At 42.7% G+C, this 19214-nt stretch overlaps 1 long non-coding RNA gene across 1 annotated transcript; it reads left to right on the top strand.

Annotated features, from left to right (window-relative positions):
* Window positions 1-5416: 5416 nt before the first annotated feature.
* LOC139589482 (uncharacterized) lies at window positions 5417-8957 on the top strand. Its single transcript, XR_011679029.1, has 3 exons — window positions 5417-5461; window positions 8050-8099; window positions 8751-8957. It is a non-coding gene; the product is annotated as an uncharacterized lncRNA (long non-coding RNA).
* The last annotated feature ends 10257 nt before the right edge of the window (window positions 8958-19214 follow it).

Here is a 19214-nt window from a genome sequence, read left to right on the forward strand (position 1 = left end):
CCTAGTGTTGCTGAAGGGACCTTGTGTCAACAGCCAAACCTCATGCCACCAATGGGACTCAGTGTCACCCCAGACAAATCCTGTGTCACTGTGCACCCTTCCATCCTGCAGGGGCCTTCCCCTCCCTTCTGTCCAGGCCCCGGCCTACCTCACCCGGCCCCATGACTTCCCCTGCCCCGCCCAGCCCGCAGCCGGGCAGGGGAGCTCTGAACCTTTCCCTGACCGGAACCCAAGAGAGCCTCCCAGGGGAGAGCCCTGCTTTAACCCCGTGTTCTCAGAGGCAGATCCAATGTACCAATGGACACACTAGGTGCCAATATTAAAATCTGAGCATCCATTGGCCTGACCACAGCATCCCAGAAAACATATTTCCTGTCAAACCACCACACACTGACAGGACCCAGTGTCATCGAGCATGTCTTGTGTCATTGATGGGACCCAGTGTCACCAACCAAACCTCCTGTCACCAACAGGACTGCCATTCACTGACAGGACTCAGTATCATTCAGGGGACCCCAGTGGTGCTGGGCCATGTGTCCCATCCCAGTGCCTTTGCCATCTCCATGGCCAATAAACAGTAGGACAGCCCCCTCCATGCCAGCTCTGCTCATCAGCATTAATTAACCTGCCAAGATCCAGCTGTGCCCTCGGGGAGGGTCGCAACCCAGCACAGCTTCCCCCCCCCGCCCCCCATCCAGCTTTTGGGTCAGCTTCAGCCCTTTATTTGTTCCAGCCACCAACAGCAACAGAAAAGCCCACTGGGGCCAAAATCCCCCTTTGGCCCAGCATAGCCCTGCGGTCCCATGGGTTTCAGAGGGTCAGAAACTCCGTGGGCTGGGGGGAGGTCCACTCAGCTTTGGATGTGCTGGTGGGTGACAAGTTTGGAGTTTTGTTGGAAAACCTTCCCACAGCTGGGGCAGCAGAAGGGCCTCTCCTCTGTGTTAATCCACTTTTGCAGGAGGAGATTTGGGCTGCTCCGAAACCTCTTCCCACTCTCAGGACACTCATAGGGCTTCTGTCCAGTGTGGATCATCTGGTGGACAGTCAGGTCAGCCCTTCACACACTGCCCACACTCATAGGGCCTCTCTCCAGTGTGGATGTGATGGTGGCAGATCAGGTTGTTGCTCTGGCTGAAGCTCTTCCCACACTCCAAGCACTTGTGGGGCTTCTCCCCATCATGAAGCTGCTCATGGACCACCAGGTCCAAGCTCTGGCTAAATCTTCAGCTGCCTTCCCAGCACAGGGTGGGTCTTTCCTCCTCAGAGCACCCTGGGCTGGGTTTGCAGCCCTTCCTCCTGTGGGATCTCTGGGGCTTTTCATCCCCACTGGATTCCTGGGCTGTGGAGCTGTGGACACAAAACAGCCTCTTCCACAAGGTTCTGCTGGGGGAATGTGTCCTCCCTGGACACCATTTATTAACTCAGCAGTCCCCCAAAACCTCTCCCCAAGTACTCTACACTATCCACAGTGTCATGTCTATCAAATGTCACTGTGATGTGGGAGAGAAAAGGTGATTTAAGATACAGCACAAAAAAAGGTACTAGAAAATGTTCTCATACCAATACAAAGTTAATATTTTAACTGATGAGAAAAGCACCATCCAAATACATTCTTTTAAAATGCAAATATCAACAATTCAGTTACATGCTAAATATGCATCCACAAAACCTGCTCTAAATATACAGAGGACTACCATCAAACATTTAAACATTTCATCTGCAAGTGCAAGTGCATATTAATGAATGCCAAAGACACTGTATATCTTGAAAGGAGACAGTCTTCACAGTAGGCAGGGCTCTCACATCATTTATGTTTTGAAGATGTCATTAAAGTAACAACTACATCCTTGCAGAAGACTCAATCCAAGCATTACTTGAATAATATTCTATCAGGGATCATTAGTAATTTTGCAAAAACTACTTCTTTCCAGAATCAAAGAGTTATGTAAATTTTTGCCTCAAACTAGAAAAGGTGCAGGAGACAATCTGAGGAAAAAAATCTACACAGTGCAGCAGGTTACATTGAAAGGAAACCTATTTGAGAAAAACAAATGTAGATGCCCATTAGTTATGAGTAAAGACAAGCATGATAACTATGTTTGAAATGAAGAAAATAAAAAAGAACACAGTGTACTAAAATGATTTCTGTGTTTGTTTCTATAATCTTTAATTTTTTCAGAGGAATTTAGTCTTGTTTTGTTCATTTGTACAAAAGAAAAAAAAAGAAAGACACCTGCTTTTTCTGCCCTTCAGACAAGATCTCAGTGTCTATAACAAATTTTTACTTGAACGTGCAAGTGAAAATGTTGTTTCATTTGTTTAACTGATGAACACCACTGCCCAGCTATTCTACTATGATTAGACTATAATTGTTTGGCATGTCCTGAGTGATTTTGTAACCTTCACTCCAGTGCTTGTGTCTAGAATAACAAACAATAAAAGAAAAAAAAATTGAATGGACAAGATGTTCATTTAGCACTGCGCTTGTCTAAAATTGTTGGGCTTGTTCTATTTAGTTGAGCTAAACCTCACATATGACACAAACAGATACTATCAATCTAAACTGAGTAATTAAAGATCTGCAGAAATTTTTTATAGAAGATCACGTCTGGTTCAGATTTAAGTCTCTGAGTCCCAAACAACATATTTGAAGTTTTTTGCTTTGGATGGGACTGTGCCATGTCCCTGATTTTTATGGAGCGAGTCTGGGCGAATGGCAGGATTACTAAGAAAAGAAGAAGCAAACAAACAAACATAAAATCTATTCCCAATGAGTTGTATTCAGAGACTGTGCAATGCTCCATGCCAGAGTTTTAAAAACTGCCTGTTAAAGCCCATACTGCAAGACAGTCAGCCTGAAACTACAGACTACAGTCCTGCTCTCAGGGGATGATAAGTCTGTGCAGGAAAGCCACTTCTGGAAAGCTTGCATCTTTACTCCTCTCTTCTTCCCCCTCAACAGCATTCACTGTCAGTAAACCACTGCTTCAAATGCCTGTTTCCTGCCTTGCTGGTTTATTCGAGCAAACCACTAAATCCATGCCAAAGAGGGCCTGCCTAACAGCTGTGGACACACAAGCCAACAGAATTAATTTTTACGGATCAGAGAAATCTGAGAAAGTTTACACAGCCCTAATATAACCGCAACTATTTTCAGCTTGGGGGAAAAAAAAAAAAGAAAATCCCCTGGCCAAATGCACTTCACAAGTCAGTAACTAACACAAAACACAACTTTCTACCTGATCTGTATAAATTATTCCCAGCATGGTAACAGCTCCAGTGCACAGCATGATTCATTGGAGTAGCAATACTGAGTTTGCACCAGCTCCCAGACCCAGCAAGCAGCCCCACGCTTCTTTCACATTCAGGCAATGCTAATAAACATAGCACAACTGTCCTCTTCACAGAGGAGCTCCCCCACACCCACAGAAAGAGCAAATTGAAGCATACAGACACTACAGAGATGAGAGCAGCATCAATTCCCCAGTTCCACTCAGAGAAATTATAAAACCAGCGTAGCACTGAGCACGCCTACCCCAAGCATTCGACCCTTGTGCTGTTATCACTCATCAGATTTCTAGTAACAGTGCTTCCGGCTCTTCACAGCCCTCACATCTGAGGTTTTCTCATTTCATGAATTTCCTTTTTTGTGGGAAATCAGTGCTTACATAAGAGCAAAGTTCAGAAGTGGGGAAACTTAAATTCTTTTTTCCTGGAAGAGATACCCAAGGACACTTGCAACTTCAGATACCAGTGTATGCCTCACTCACTCATTGTACAGTTCAGTCCCAGCACTATTTTTACCCTCAGTCTTTTGTCAGTGACACTTGCCCATTTTTTATTATGAAAAATAAGCAGAGAGGGAGAGAAAAGCAACTTGTTTGGGAAGAAAATGCTAAGCAACCTCTTCAGCTAACATCAAACAACTGAAGTTTTCTGAATGAAGGGAATTGTGTTGAGGGTTGGAGTCTCCTTTTTGTGCTACAAAAAATCCAAAGTTGCTTATGAGCAGATCTCAAAGGCTGATTACAGAGGAATTTGAAAGATTAGAGAAAGAAGTTGAAGTTTGGCAGTTGGCTGGCAAAATATCTCAGCAGTAAAGCCTAATCAAGGAAGGCATGGAGGAAAAGTCACTTGCTGTGTTAAGCAAGCAGGAACCTTGGCAAAGACAGAAACAGAAGTCACTTGGGCCTGTGTCTCTGCTAAGGGTTATGTACATCAGCTGTTGAAACAAATCTCACCCAGGCCTCCTACAGCAAGAGACTGCCAAAATCTGCAAGAGGTCTTGCTTGTAGCAATCACTGCTGAAGTCCCTTTCAGTGGACAGGTCCAGGAGGGGCACCCTTGTCCTGGTCCTTCCAATGCCTCCAGGAAGGAGTAGGCTATCATCTGCAGCCCTACTCTGCTGTAGCCTCTGCCCACAGCGAGTTTAGATGCCTCAGTGCTCCATCCCAGACTAACGTTTAAAACTTCTTATAACAGCAAAGCAAAGGACAAGAACATCTGTCCCCACCACTGCAGGTCTTAATGCTGAAGTGGGGTACAGTGTGGATTTGTTGATGTTACTTCTTTGGCTCTCTTTCTTACACCAAAATGAAATATACTACAATTCAGCATGCCCTAGGGGAGGAGCTGAGCATGTTCACTTCCACAAGATCACTCACTTCTCCTATTTAAGTTTAATCACCAGCAAGTAAACTATTCACAGATGGACCACTCAAGGAGAGGAAATAGGCATGACCAAACTCTCTACTTGATGGAGCTAGATGATGAACCTCCTATTTTCCCATTAGAGTTACTTATCATTTCTAATGAACATCAAGTAAAGAGTTGATTTTCTTTTTCTCCCCCAACCATGTAGACACTATTTTAAAATTGTTCTCTTCTTTCTTCCCTTTAATGATTGGAAACCTTTGCTCTTCATATAAGATCTTGTAATATTTCCCTTTGGTGAAGTCCAAGCTAAAACTGCTATCCTTTTGACCTTTGATAATACTATACTTAAGGAATTGGAGATGTCATCAGGTTCTCTCATAGTATGACTTGTAGACTGAAATTAACAGGAACTCTCAGCAGTCACCAGCAATCACAGGTATTTCTTTTCTTCATGCCATGAAAGAAAAAATTAATGTGTTAAGCAAGGTTCTATGTTCCAGGCCCTGCAGATCTCATCCCAGGGCAAACATTTCCAGGCCTGTACACCAGAAGCTGGTTTTCCAAGCAGGCAGGGACTCTTGCAACAAGCAGGAATAAAAAAGTCCTTGGGAAGATTCTCCTTTCACAGGTCTTCTTTTTTGCAGGTACCCTGGCTGCCAGCAGTGCACTGCTGCTTTTCACATCATCTTCTCCACTGCCCGCCCAGGAGACTGAGGGTCATAGCAAAGCATCCCAGCACCTGATCATTCCAAGGATGATGAGCCCCACCACTGCAACACCTCCTATGCTTAGCCAGGGAGATTGTGTGAGGGACACAAGCATGCTTCTGGCATTCTGAGGGTCCTAAAAAATGACTCATCTATTTTGTGCTTAATACATATAAAAATTAAGCTATGCAGCAGCATATTGCATGCAATTTAAATTTTATTACATGAAGAAAAAAATCACAAAGGACTTTTCTTTCTGGTGATTATTTAGCATTTTTCCCTATTTCTTGAAATGAATGTAGAAATAGGCTGCAAGTAACTAAGAAAGAAAAAAGCTCCAAGGGAAAAACAATGCAAAGGAAGTGGAAACCCATAAAGAGTGAGCAGTGCTGGAACACAGCAGTCTCTCTGCTGATCACCCTCACTCTGGAGCAATAGAGATGAACCAACAGGACAAAGCAGACAATTCCTCAAAGCTAAAATGAGATTTTATAGGGATGCAGAGTGGATAACATATTTTGTCCCCCTGACTCTCCTCAGCAGTGTGAAATGTCAAGCTTGGAAAAACAACATTTATATGACTATGTGTGAGAGAATCACATGTTATGTACAACAGAGGGTTTTGACTGGGCATTGAGAGGAGCACAAAAGGGATCAGAATACTGCTAGTGCACTGCTCCAGAAGCAGATCCTGATAACCAGCAGAGTTCACCTGGAGTTCTGCCAGTAAAATACACTGCCTCTGACACAACTCCACAACAGGGGTGGTGAGAAACTATGCCTCTGTCTGCAACTAGATGTGAGATCAAGAGCACTGCTACTGATATAACAGCAGTTAAACTCCTGATGGCAAAGTTAGGTAGGTCTTCATTTGTACCATTATGTACCAAATCACCTTTCAGGAGGTCTCTGGGCATTTAACCTGTCAGTGTTACAGCCCAGATCTGACTGCAAAGGTGGAGTTTAATCACAAACCTGGTATATTTGCTTTATAAACTAACACCTTGACAATAAACTATTGTAATCTAATGATTGTGTTAGAACCATAATTGTGCATCTATTTGAGAACAATTATGAAATCCTTTGGGGTATTTGTGACATATTTGTGAACAAGATGGGAAAAGAGTCACAGAACTGCTTCCCAGGCAACTCCTAGCAATATTCTTGTACCACATTATTGAGGCATTCAAACAGAGTAGAACAAGGCCAAATATGGCATGGCCCACCTCAGATGGAAAGCAGCACAGTTACCATTGTACAAAGGCTATAAAAAAAAAAAGGGGGGGGGGGGGGTTGCATGGAGAAATATGTGAGTGCAAAAGAGAATAAAAAGCTTTCATGCACCACTCTGCTTTTAGCCTGACCAAGATCAGGAATTTTTGCAAGTGTTTTAGTAATAAAAACATACTTGCACAAAGATCCATACATTACAAGAGATTTTAAAAAACCAACCAAAAACAAACAAACAAACAAAACCAAAACCAAAACCATAAAAACAAAACAAAAAAATCCCACAAAATAAATGTGGTTAGCACCTCTGCCTTTTACTCCTCTGATACAGATTTCAGAATATTTTTGCAGAAGAGAGGCTGATAATGCCTTTGTTGGCCAAAACAAAGGCACACATGGATTTTGCTTCCATGTATCTGCACATTCCTAAGGCCTGCAGTAAGCACATTCACTGAAAAAAACATGGTGATGATCTTCTGATAAACAACATATTCCACTTAAAAGCTAAGCTTTAACTTAAATAAAGCTGCTTCTTCAGTCTCTAGACTATATAGACAGCATTAAGGAAAGAAGAGGGAGCAAATCAATACCACAATTAATGCTAGGTCTGTAAACAACCTTAAAAACAACTTGAGAGATGTGTTCTCCTATGATTCACCTCAATAAGGTCTTACCTCAAACCATTAGCAGGTGATAAAAGAAAGGAAATGGAGAACCTCTTACTGGTATGTTTCAACTTTCTCTGAAATGCAGAATTTAATACATCATGCCAGGATATGCTTGGTAGTTTCTGAGATCACTTCAAACAAATATGTATATCATTTATTACAAATTCAATCTCAGTACTACCACATAGAATCTTTCTCTTTTTTTAGTGGGTGATAACTGTAGTTTCCAAAGGATAATGGCATTCATGATTTTACATTGATAGGCTGCTGCTCTACCACTGCGTGGGAAAAAATGTGTCCTTCTAAAGAAATATTAATCAACTTCAAGTTCTTACTCAGCTGGCATCCTAGGAATTTTTATTGGCTTTGCTCTGAGTTTTTGTTAAGCCCCTTAAGTTATTAGGGTATATTTTAAGGTGAGTCTGAATCTTGAACAAAGCAGCCCAAAATGATGTTTAGCAATCTGCAATATTTTGTATCACTGAACCAAGCACCCTTTACTACTGAGGACAATACCCCAGTGTTATCTAGTGTGGCTAAAAGCTTAGTCCTCAGCTGGAACCCATAGTTCCCTCTTATTAAAGTAATTATATAAGAAACTGTGTTCTAAAGTCGGTCCTTTGGTGGACATTTCTTAGCCCTGAACATTCAGTTCACTCTTAAATGTTTCATCAAAACATCTCTTGCATAACAGTAGAAGTTTATGTGTCATTCTAAGTCTGTAGTGACTTTGTAAAACATTGGCTGCAGTCGGGCGTTTGTCTAGCAGCATTTGTCTATTTTTACAGCTCTATTATATGGAAACAAGGAGGATGAAGACATACTAACTCTGAAAAAGGTAGGAACCTATTGATGGAAAATAATATTTCATCCAAGTATTCTGAAGAAAATTACTGTGCTCTTTAGAATTTCATCATAAGGAATGTAATTTATTATTAAATTGGTAGTGTTTCCAACTATAACTAATAGTACTTCAGGGTAAACCCTGGTGATGAATGCCTGGCTGATGAAAATATGACTCATACTGGCATTTTGATTTAAAAATGTCCTTGAAGTACATTCTGGATCTCAAAGCAGAGGAGGCTTCCTGCTTTATTAATGTTCTCCTCAGCTCATACCAGTGCTGGTGAATTCATAAGATGAGGATGTGACCAAACTGAGGCCACTCCTTGCCAAACACACTCTCCTTCTCGAGGATAATTTATAATTAATATGCCAACTAATAAGGGCTGCACCTGACACTTTAGTCACTCTTCTGCTTTGAAGCACATTACATTTGGCAAAACAATTAATATACAAGAGATTTAAAATGTTTGTCCTTATCTGCTTTTACAAATAAATATACCATTGCATTACCTCATGAACAACCATCAACTACAGAAAACTCCACAAAGTTTCTGCTGCTAGGGAAGCTGGTTTCAGCAACTCTGAAAATATTCTATTACCTTATCCCACGCACAACCTTCCTCTCACTGTTTTATTTTCACAGGGATTTGAAGAGCTGGAGGCTGACACAGAGAACACCTCAAGGTTATCAAACTGCCTCACTGGTGTAAAGCAGTTCTCTCTCCAAAGGATGAACTGGAAACTACAACACATGACAATGAGTTGCCTGGTAGAATTATAACAACAACAACAACAAAAACACACAAAAACCCCCACATCCCACTAAAACCAAAAACAAACCAAAGACCAAAAACTAAAACCAAAACCAAAAGAAAAAAATAACAATCAAAGAAAGAAAGAGAGAGAAGAGAAGAAAAGAAAAGAAAAGAAAAGAAAAGAAAAGAAAAGAAAAGAAAAGAAAAGAAAAGAAAAGAAAAGAAAAGAAAAGAAAAGAAAAGGGAAAGAAGAAAGGAAAGGAAAGGAAAGGAAAGGAAAGGAAAGGAAAGGAAAGGAAAGGAAAGGAAAGGAAAGGAAAGGAAAGGAAAGGAAAGGAAAGGAAAGGAAAGGAAAGGAAAGGAAAGGAAAGGAAAGGAAAGGAAAGGAAAGGAAAGGAAAGGAAAGGAAAGGAAAGGAAAGGAAAGGAAAGGAAAGGAAAGGAAAGGAAAGGAAAGGAAAGGAAAGGAAAGGAAAGGAAAGGAAAGGAAAGGAAAGGAAAGGAAAGGAAAGGAAAGGAAAGGAAAGGAAAGGAAAGGAAAGGAAAGGAAAGGAAAGGAAAGGAGGAAAGAAAAGAAAAGACACCTGTATTCTGATACACAGAGTACAGGGCAGAGGTTGGGAGGGCATGGAACTTTCTTTCTGGGCCCCACTCCCAGCCCTTCTCTCCCCAGTACCTTGCACCTACACTGCATATTCAACCTCTTCACACTCTGAAAGTAAGCATGGGGTGCTGTGGGGGCAGACAGATCATCAGGGGCATTCTCCAGGAGAGAAAGTCAAAAGACCTCTTGGCCCTCACTCCCCAGGCAGTGCGGTAGCCCCATCCAGGAGGGGAAATGCCACATTAATGTCAAATGCTGCCTGTGTGGGACTAGGACTGTCATCTACCATGCTGCAGTGATGTTTCACTGACCTGCCTCACCTCTCCTGTCCAAATGCCTTCCCTGAGGGGTCTGGCCATTGCTGTAACATTAAGAGGTAAATGCAAGGACCTCTCCAATGCTCTGCTGCTAAGCCTGTCACTCAGGCCCCTTTTCTTTCTGTCTACATCATAGGCCTCTCTAGCTACTCTTGATTTCCATATCTCCTATGCTCCACTCTATTGAAGAAGACAGATGCTGTGATCATTTTTCTTAACTACCACATAACATCATGGCACTCTTCTATTATATGCAGCTCCTTTTATTCTTCCATGACCTCCACTTTTCTACTAAGAAAGCTCAAATTTTGTAGTTGTTTTCCTGGATGCTGAGGATATCTCTGCCCCTTCCCCATCTCTTCTGTGAACCCTCTCGTGGCGACAGTACTAGTCATCACCCACACACTGGTTTTGAGTTCACTGCAAAGAGGGAAGGCTCAGGAGTATTAAACAGGTCAGCAAAAGAAGGAAGATCTCTATGATGCCAAGGTTATTTTTTTGCCATTTCGATTATATACCTTTTGTATAACTTTCATGTATCCTTAGTATTCTTAGCATGCATACTTTTGCAACTCCTTAAGTCTGGTAACTTAGCATATCCCTAGTATTTTGTTAGGCCAGGAGACCAAACATCCTAGAGGCCTCATAGTAGGAGGCTGGAAACCCCTACACTACTTGAGGACTCTTGGGAAACCAAGGTCCTCTTTAGAACACAACCTGCAAACCAGAGATTTGGTGCATCCAGTGGGGAATTCCATGGATAGTGGAATATCACACCATTCATCCAGGCAGGCATCTCTGTTAGGTATGCTAATTTGTGAGTCTATAAATTGTGTACACGATATATTGTGTGTGTGCATTGCAGTGCATCCCACCGTGGTGACATGGTGCACCAATAAGGATCCTTATTAAATACTGAGGTAAAAACCCTTATCCCTTAACCACGGCTGGCTCTCAATTTTTTAAGACCAAGGAAAAGGCATCATCTACATTGCTTGAATCATACATGGAAAGGACTCCTTGTTTGTGTATGTCCACTGTTGCTCCACTAGTACTGCATGCATTTGCTTTTCAACCAATATCCCTGCCTTTGCCACTGTCCTGACATGCGTAAACCCACCACTAATACTTCCTCTTGTAGCTCCTATTCCCAAACCTCTCTTCAGTTTTCTAGTCAGGCAGTTCTCTATGGCTAAACACAAAGTGTTTGGGAGCTGTATCTTTACACAGAACACATTCTGTTTTACAACCAGACCAAGCTTTTAGTTTCTGACTCACAGCTCTGGGCAGAAACAAATGCAAAGCCAGATCAGACCATTTCCTTTTAGGTCTTGCTGCCCTCACTCACAGCACTTGCAACAAAGGAGGCTCAAGCTGCCATGCCCTCCACCTGGGGCGGATATTCACTCATGTCAGAGCTCAGCCTTTGGCCAGAAAAAAATTGATGGCATCCCAGTTTCACTGCAATCAGTCCTTCCCTTCAGTGAACCAGAAGTGTGGCTAAAAATTGTTTTCCCTACCTGGGGCAGGATTCAGGTCCATTTGTCAGTAAATCTAAGTGCAGGCAAGATCCTGTGACACCCTGAGAACAAGGATTGCACCGCTTCAAGGGTGACTCACGGGCATTGACACAGTCAGAGAGGAGCTCCAGCCTCAAGGGTTGGTCCAAGCGTGAACCTTTACCTAGTTTCAGCCCTGTCTTCTGAAAGTGACTAAGAAAAACAGTGCACTAACAGGTCTTCCCCTACCCACCCCGGAACACGGCACTCCTATGGAAAGCATTAACACTAATCTGGAAACCTCAGCGCGGCCTGGCGAGGATTTGTGTCGTGGCCTGGTGAGGATTTGTGTCGCTCACATTGAAAGAGGGCTACACCTGAGCTAAAAAGTAGCAGACCTTTCAGGTGTGTAAAAAAAGTGGGAAGAAAAACATCAGTTTGCTGACTGCCAGCAATGAACAGGCTTGAACCCACAGCCTAGCAGGAGCAGAGACATCAACTTCTGATGTGCAGAAATTGATATTAGTGTGACTTTGTTTACTACCCCAGTAACACAGAAAGTGCTGCAGGGTCAGAGGCTGCTGTCCAGGGGCCCCAAGCTTTGCTTGTCCCCACTGGATTAGACAGGGTGTGGCGTGCTACAAACACGGCTAATGCAACCCCTGCTGCAGAGCACCACCCCACAAACCTCCACCACTCACAGGCCCGGGGCTCTGCAGAGCTGCCTTGCCCAACCAGACAGAGCAATTACTGAGCAGGACTTTCAAGTTCATGGAAAAGTACTTGGGGCAAGTGAAGGAAGGACACGCTGAGCTGCTGAAGGAAATGTAGGGACGACTCTGGAGAAAAAAGGGAATTCCCAGATATGTAGAGTCATTCATTCCTGGTCTGTAATGGTAATTAATGATAAGTCATTTCTCATGTTGTTTTAGGGCATACTACTATATGTATGTGGCTGTATTCAGATAATGTTGCAATCTCTGAACTTGACATTCCCTGAGCTTTACCAAACATACGTTTGCATATGGGAGTGTGCAAGCTCCCTTCCCCGTCACCAGTTTTTCCACTTTTTTTTTCTCCCACTTTTCCAGGGTGTACACAGCCATCATGACAGCACCTCAGAGTATGCTTTCCCCTCTCCTCCCAACAGCTTGTACTAGCCTTCCTTCCTCCTGTGCTCCAGCTTTGCCTGCCAGCAGAGCCCCAGGGCTGCCAGCTGAAGCATTCCTGCAGAGCAGAGGTGCAAGCCACCACACACTGGAGGCAAAGGGCATTCAGGACAGCTCTGCTGGATCCGAGCCACAGAGGCAGTGCAGCAGCACAGCAGGGTTCTGGAGGGTCAGAGGAGTGCCCATAACCACTTTCATCTGTCTTTCCTCTGCTCAGTTGCAGGCACCACCTCACTACATGCACACACACTCCACCTGCACATGCACACACACACTGGGAACACAAAAGCTAGCATGGATAGTCACACTGTCACACTGCACCAGGGCCACACATGAGAAGAGGGAAGGGACAAAACTGCTGCTGGCCCACAAACTGAAATGCAGCCAACACACTTGGTCACCAGGCCTGCTGCAAACAGCAGGATGACCAGGGCAAGTCCAAATTGTCCAAGACAGAGTTTGTGCCTTTTCTTCTGCACATTCCTCATCTTTGCTTTTCCTCTTCTTCACTTAAGCCACAGTTCATTCAGTAATGAACAGTTTCTCACACCTGTGCTTAAGCTTCTGCAGAGAAAAAAACAAAACATTGCAGCAGGTTTGGGACAATGGACACAAAAGTTTTTTCTTCTGACAAAACCAGAGGAGAGAAATTTTATTCCAAACATTGCATAAGTTGAGAGAATGCTGTACTTTTTTTTTTTTTTTAACCCTGATTCTGGATTCTGGAAAGACAAGAGCAAAATTTCAGAAAGAAAACAATTTTTCATGCTTACCAAGACATTGTCAATATTTCCTTTCAGAAAGTGTTGAAATTGACCTGGGGCAGGGATTGAGGGAAGAGATCAGGATATACACATGTGCAATGTATTTATTAGGTCATGCACTCATGGAAAATGAAGGCAGGAAATCCTGGGCAAGTCCCTAGCCTGGTAGTACCCAGGCAGGGGATTTTGTCTTCCCACACAAAGTCCTTTGAGCCCATGTCAAGTGTTCAGGCTCATCCAAGGAGTCATATTTAAGTCAGGATAGAGGAAGGATTTTCCAGCAGCTGTACGTGGAGCTAACTGAGCTGCCTGACACAGCACACACAGTTCACTTGAGGCCTCATCTTCTTCAGACTCACAAGAGTAAGGATCTCAATGCCTTTCAGAGGATGCAGAGAATGTCAGCCACCATCTCCTTTTCCCAGCAGGAGGGGGTGATGAAAACGAGTTTGGTGTTTCCCAGTACATTTGGTCCACATTTGAGAGCTGGGGATTACACATTTTTTTTCCTTATCACAACTGTAAACTTGTTTTTTTTTTTTTCTCACCTGCTCTTTTCTTCCTTCCTTATTCAAAAATTTAGCAGCGCAGTCCACTGATATGTCTCACATACAATGTTTTAGATATGTAAAAGTCAACACAAAATTTTGGTAAATAAATCTGGGGGCTAACTGGTTATTTGAGTCACAACTAGAATTCTGTCACCAAAGAAAAGTCTTTTAAATCAGATCATTGAGCCACCCCATCACCTTGCTGAAATGCAGTAAGCTGAGGACACAATACTGCTGTACAGTAGATACAGGATGACAGGTCCTATTGTCACATTGCCATAAAACATATAAACTGGTGTTACATGATCCAGAAGTAGAAAATTCAGTTCTTTAGACCTTATTATTGAATATGGGTTGGTTTTCCCCCCTCTCCCCATGGTCGTATAGCAACTGCAGGGTTTCTTGTGGGGAAACTCACGGAAACCCCAAAGCTTGCCTCACCAGAGATGATTTATCACTTCCGCGCACAGTAGCTCTGCATATGTTATAACTGGCATCTGGTTTTTGCAGGATGAGTACTGGGTTTTCTCTCTGAGGGATCTTTCTTCCTTATCCATGATTGAGTAGAAGTGGGTAGTTGTACCCGTAGCAAGTTCAAGCAGGTACTATACTCATAAAGATGCTTATCATAGTTACAACAGTTAGTTAGTTTCCACTGAAACTGAGTCATCAGAGTTCCTCCAGACTCACTGAAAAAGTATTATGGACAGTGGGTGTTCAAAGGACAGATCAGGGTACTACACAACCAGAAGCACTTGAGTGAGTGTGCAGCTTACACTGCAGCAGTGTGGCACTGGGTGGGCAAGCACAGAACCAGGTCTGTCCTGGGCCAGACCTCAGTCTGTGCCTTCCACTGCCCTGGGATACCAAGTCCCAGTGAGCAGCATCGTGCCCTCCAGGCTGGTTTGTTTTGGTCACAGATCAAATTCTGGCTTTTGGACATTTAAAGAAAGAAGCTACCAGTGTGAAAATGCACAGTGATATTTGATGTCAGATAACACATGTTCTCAGCATCCGGTAGACTCAGCATAAGTGGAATGTGCTTGCCTGGTCCCAGAGTCCCCACTCACCTTTCCAAAGAAGAAGAGAAGAATGGGAAGGAGTCTGCACTCACTTCTGTTGTCTGTGCTGGGAAATGTAGCATCAGGCTAGATTTGCTGGTTGGTATTTTCTGTTTTGAATGTTCACTACTCTGTTGTCCTGAGGACAACCACTGCTGTACAACATGCTATCCCAAACATGCACAAATCCAGCTGGAAAACAGAATAATTTGCACTGCCAAAACCACACACGTTTCAGCTTGCTTTCCTCCTTTCTGACTTTTCGTCTTCTCCTCAAGCTGAAAAGAACAAAGGTAGCATGCAAGGATCTTCACAGATGTGGCCATTGTAACTACCCACAAAGCACCAGGCAAAGTCCACATAACAATGCACTCTGTCACATTATGTGACATATATTGAGAGCAAAAAAGCCAGGGAAGACCACACATTAAGCAATTCTCACTACCTTGGCAGCCACCACTGAAGGTTCATAGTGTCTATGGCCCTAGCCGTAACAAATGCTCAATCCACGGCTGCAAGTACCTGCAAGTATGAGTAATGTGAGACACTGAGGCATCCCTGAAAGGTTCTGTGCATGTGTGTGCCACTGTTTTTCACAGCTCTCCAGAGCCTGTAGCTAAGATGTAGGTGAATTCCCTTCAGGCAATGCTTGCCCAAGTCAGCAAGACAAACAAGTGCACTGCTCCTCAGCTCATGAATTGTGCCTCCCAGAAAATCAGCCAGAGATTGAGCAGATTAAGCCAGCTGATATTCACCCCAAACGAGACAGCAGGAGACAGAGGGAAAAACAAATGGGACCCCATCGCTGCTGAACTGATGTTATCTGCAGGCAGCTGTGCCTTTTGTGCAAAGAGCACACAGTGCCACAATTTGCAAATGTCTCTGATAAATTGCTGCTGTCTCTGCAGCACGTTGTAAAGAACTGTCTGCTCCTAATTACCAGGACTGCTTTTGAGGCAGTAATGCAGTAATGTCATCTACTAAGGAGTTAACCTAGTCCATAGGAAAATTAACTTCACATGAAACAAAGGCTTCTCAACATTTTTCATGTAGTAGCATATGGAGGAAATATTGCATGGTGATTGCAGTTTGTACCTCAAGCTCCTTAAATCTAGACTGGTATGTGTGGTGTGTATCATTAGAAAGGGGAAAGTAAAAGTACAGACGTACAGTATGTTTGAACACATCAAAACAGAGGTTCTGTTGCAGATCATCATAGATTAATGGGCAGCCCTGGGAACAAAGCAAAGAAGTGACCTGGGGACTTGAGACTGGTACTTCAAAAAGAATTAAGTAGCTGAAAGCACTTCTGGAGACAAGACACAAAACGTAGCTGTGTTCAATGTGTACATTAGTTCCAGTCCCCAACCTGCACACTCTCATCCTGACACAGTTCTTCTAAAAAGAACACCTAATAGTAATTTTTAAGTTTTAATGAAATTGTTACCATTTTTCACTTCCCACCTTCTTTTCTGGCTGAACATGGACTGCTGGTACTGAGGGTTTAACTTGATCTGTTGTATAGAGACAGCAGTAAGCACAGTGACTCCTCATTCCTTTTTCAAAAACTAATTGTTCCAAAGGTTGCAGCTTTGGGCTTGCATTTCATGCCCCTTCATATTGTACAAGGTGAACAGTACAATCTGAGCAGTTGTTCAAGTTGCACTTTATGAACAACACACTGTCATAAAATCCAGTAAGCAACCAATTAAAAGATGCTGCCTTGTGAACTGGCATTACCACTTACTTTTGTATAGAAACAGTTGTATTATCCCTTTTTTTCCCTCTAAATGGCAAAAGAGAGTCCTCATAAATGCCAGCAATGTTTTTGTTCTCCATATTTTTCTCTGTGAATTCTTCATTTAGGTTGGTTTTGGGTTGGGTTTTTGGGAGGTTTTCTTTGTGGGGTGGTGTGGGGTGTGAGTGATTATTGTTGTAACCAAGCAAGGAGGTGTGACTGCTACACAATGTCCCAGACAGGAGTCCTTTGCTAGGTAAGAGCAAGGCATTTGGCTAACTGCATTTTTTATACTTACTACTAAATCAGACAATTTTCACCATATTCTAAATCCCCTGTCCTTTCTGCAGCTTGTGTTATTTAAGCAGGTTTTTTTTCTCCTCCTAATGTTTTGCAGAAGACTGGCCCCTGCTTTAAGTTTTGAGAAGTTGCCTGTGTGTTCTTTGAGCAGGACAGCACAGGAACAGTGTGCAGGCACCAAGGATGGCAAAGTACAGCCTCAGCCCTTGATAGCTAGGCAGGACACTAGCACAACCAGTATTTCCCCAGGTTAACTTCATGAAGATTAACCTCTTAATTCTTGAACTATTTTCTTTGCTTGTTTGAAATGATAGATTATATCCCCTATGACAAAAATCTGACATAGCTGTGCTTCTGGCAAACTGCCAAGGATTAGTTTGACACCTGTGCTGTATGCCCAAGAGTGATTCAAGTTTTACTACACAATGACTATGGTCCAGACTATCATCTTACACCTGTTTTACATTGGGTTGTTTCCACTGCCATCACTGCTGTCTCACCAGCTGTAACTTTTTGGCTAAAGAGAAGCCTGTGCTATATAATTATCAAAGGACATTCTTGCATTTCTAGTTCAAACAAGATCAAGATGTATATCCTTACAGAGTTTCTCTGTGCATTATTTTTCCATCCTTTGCACATTTTTCTGTACTTTATATTCCATTTTTTCAGACATGGTCCCATGTTGTTTTATCATCTAAATTTCTGTCCTTCTTTTCTGGGGAGAAGATTATAATAATTAGGTAGAATATGGTTTCTCTGATATTTTAGCACCAATCCCACTTTTTAAACTTTGAAAAAGTGGAAAATTGCTCAGAGAAAAAAAAAAGGCATAATCCAAATGAAAAAAATGTATGTGTTTTTCCTGGGTTAACCTATATTGAATTTTTTTACAGAAAACTGGGAAAAGTCTAAAGTGCAACTGGAGGGCTTGAATATGTGCTGTAAATAAAACAATTGCTTCTATTTGATAACAAAAAGGTAATCCCATGAAACAAAAATATTTTTTTTCCTGATATATTGGATGTGTCAACATGATATACAGAATTCTTACACTTATGCCAGTACTTTCTACACCTTCCAGGCAGAACTGTAATCCTGTTCTACACAGTGATTACAAAAATGTCTGCCCTAAAGGTGTCACACTATATCACACCAATGACAATCCAACATCTGCTGTTAAAAGGGGCCTTTTAGATCAGTGTCATCTAACCAGTTTAAACCAGTCTATATCATTCCTAGTGTTTCCCCCCGCCCCGCCAAAAAAAAAAAGACAGAAAATTAGTTTTGGGGAAGAGTGGGCTGTCCAGTGAACCACACCTTTCTCTGTGCAATGGAACAAAACAGAGCCAAGGAGCTGTCTCTGTCAGCAGCCAGACCATGAACAATACACCACAAACTGGCATCCCACTCTATTTCAGTCACTCTTCTGTATTCAAAGCACCACAGATTTCAAGTAAATTACCTTAGCTACCTGGAGGTGTGTTAATAACTACAGGGCCATCATCAGCCAGCTTTTTTTTCTTTTGCTTTTGTCAATTGCAAAGTAATCTTTAAAGTACAAAGCACTCACAAATTCCCTACCATTTTTGTTCTTTTGCTGCCTGGCCCATATTCTTCAAATTACCATCTCTAATGTACAGCATTATCTCTTTCAGTTACTTCCTTCTTTGACCATAACATGACCCATCACAAAGTCAACCACATAACAACTTGCCACTGAATTGTGCAAAGGCTGCTGACTCTATTGCAGAAAGCTTGAGTGCTGCTGCAGAGGCTGACCTTAAAAATCTGCATCACTCTCCCCATAAATTTAGTAAACACATACTCACAGATTTCATAGTGATAGTCAAGCACCACACTGCCAAAAAGCCACATGGGGAAGGAGGGTAATGGTAAAGTAAAAAGAGTACCTGCCAATTTTACTGACTAGCTGAAACCATCTGGAAAAGGACTGCACTAATATTTATTTGTCATTAATTAAAGCTAATATCTAGCACAGAGAGGGCATACTCTGACCTTGGGAAGCAATAAGGATGATGCTCTGAGAGGCCTTTCTTGTGTGAACTTATTTCCACTCCCTGTGCGGGGGCTTGTTTTGTTTTCTTAGCCAACACAGAAGTATCAATAAAGTTATGAGAAGCCCCTCCTGGCAGGAATTTTTGCAAGCAGTATCTGGGGCAGTGATCATACAGGGAGGGAAATCAGCACCAGGTTCAGTGCAGCTCTGCTGTCTCCTGATGCGAGTGGTCCTGTCATTTCTCAAGCAGGTGCATGTCATAGTGATTTCAAACAAACTGCTCCAACCGTACCAACAAACTAAACTCCAGCTCAAGGCCAGCAGCCTGGCAAA

This window comes from Agelaius tricolor, unplaced genomic scaffold (assembly GCF_023055355.1).
Source record: "Agelaius tricolor isolate 1412-34295 unplaced genomic scaffold, bAgeTri1.0.p SCAF_4, whole genome shotgun sequence".
NCBI lineage: Eukaryota > Metazoa > Chordata > Aves > Passeriformes > Icteridae > Agelaius > Agelaius tricolor.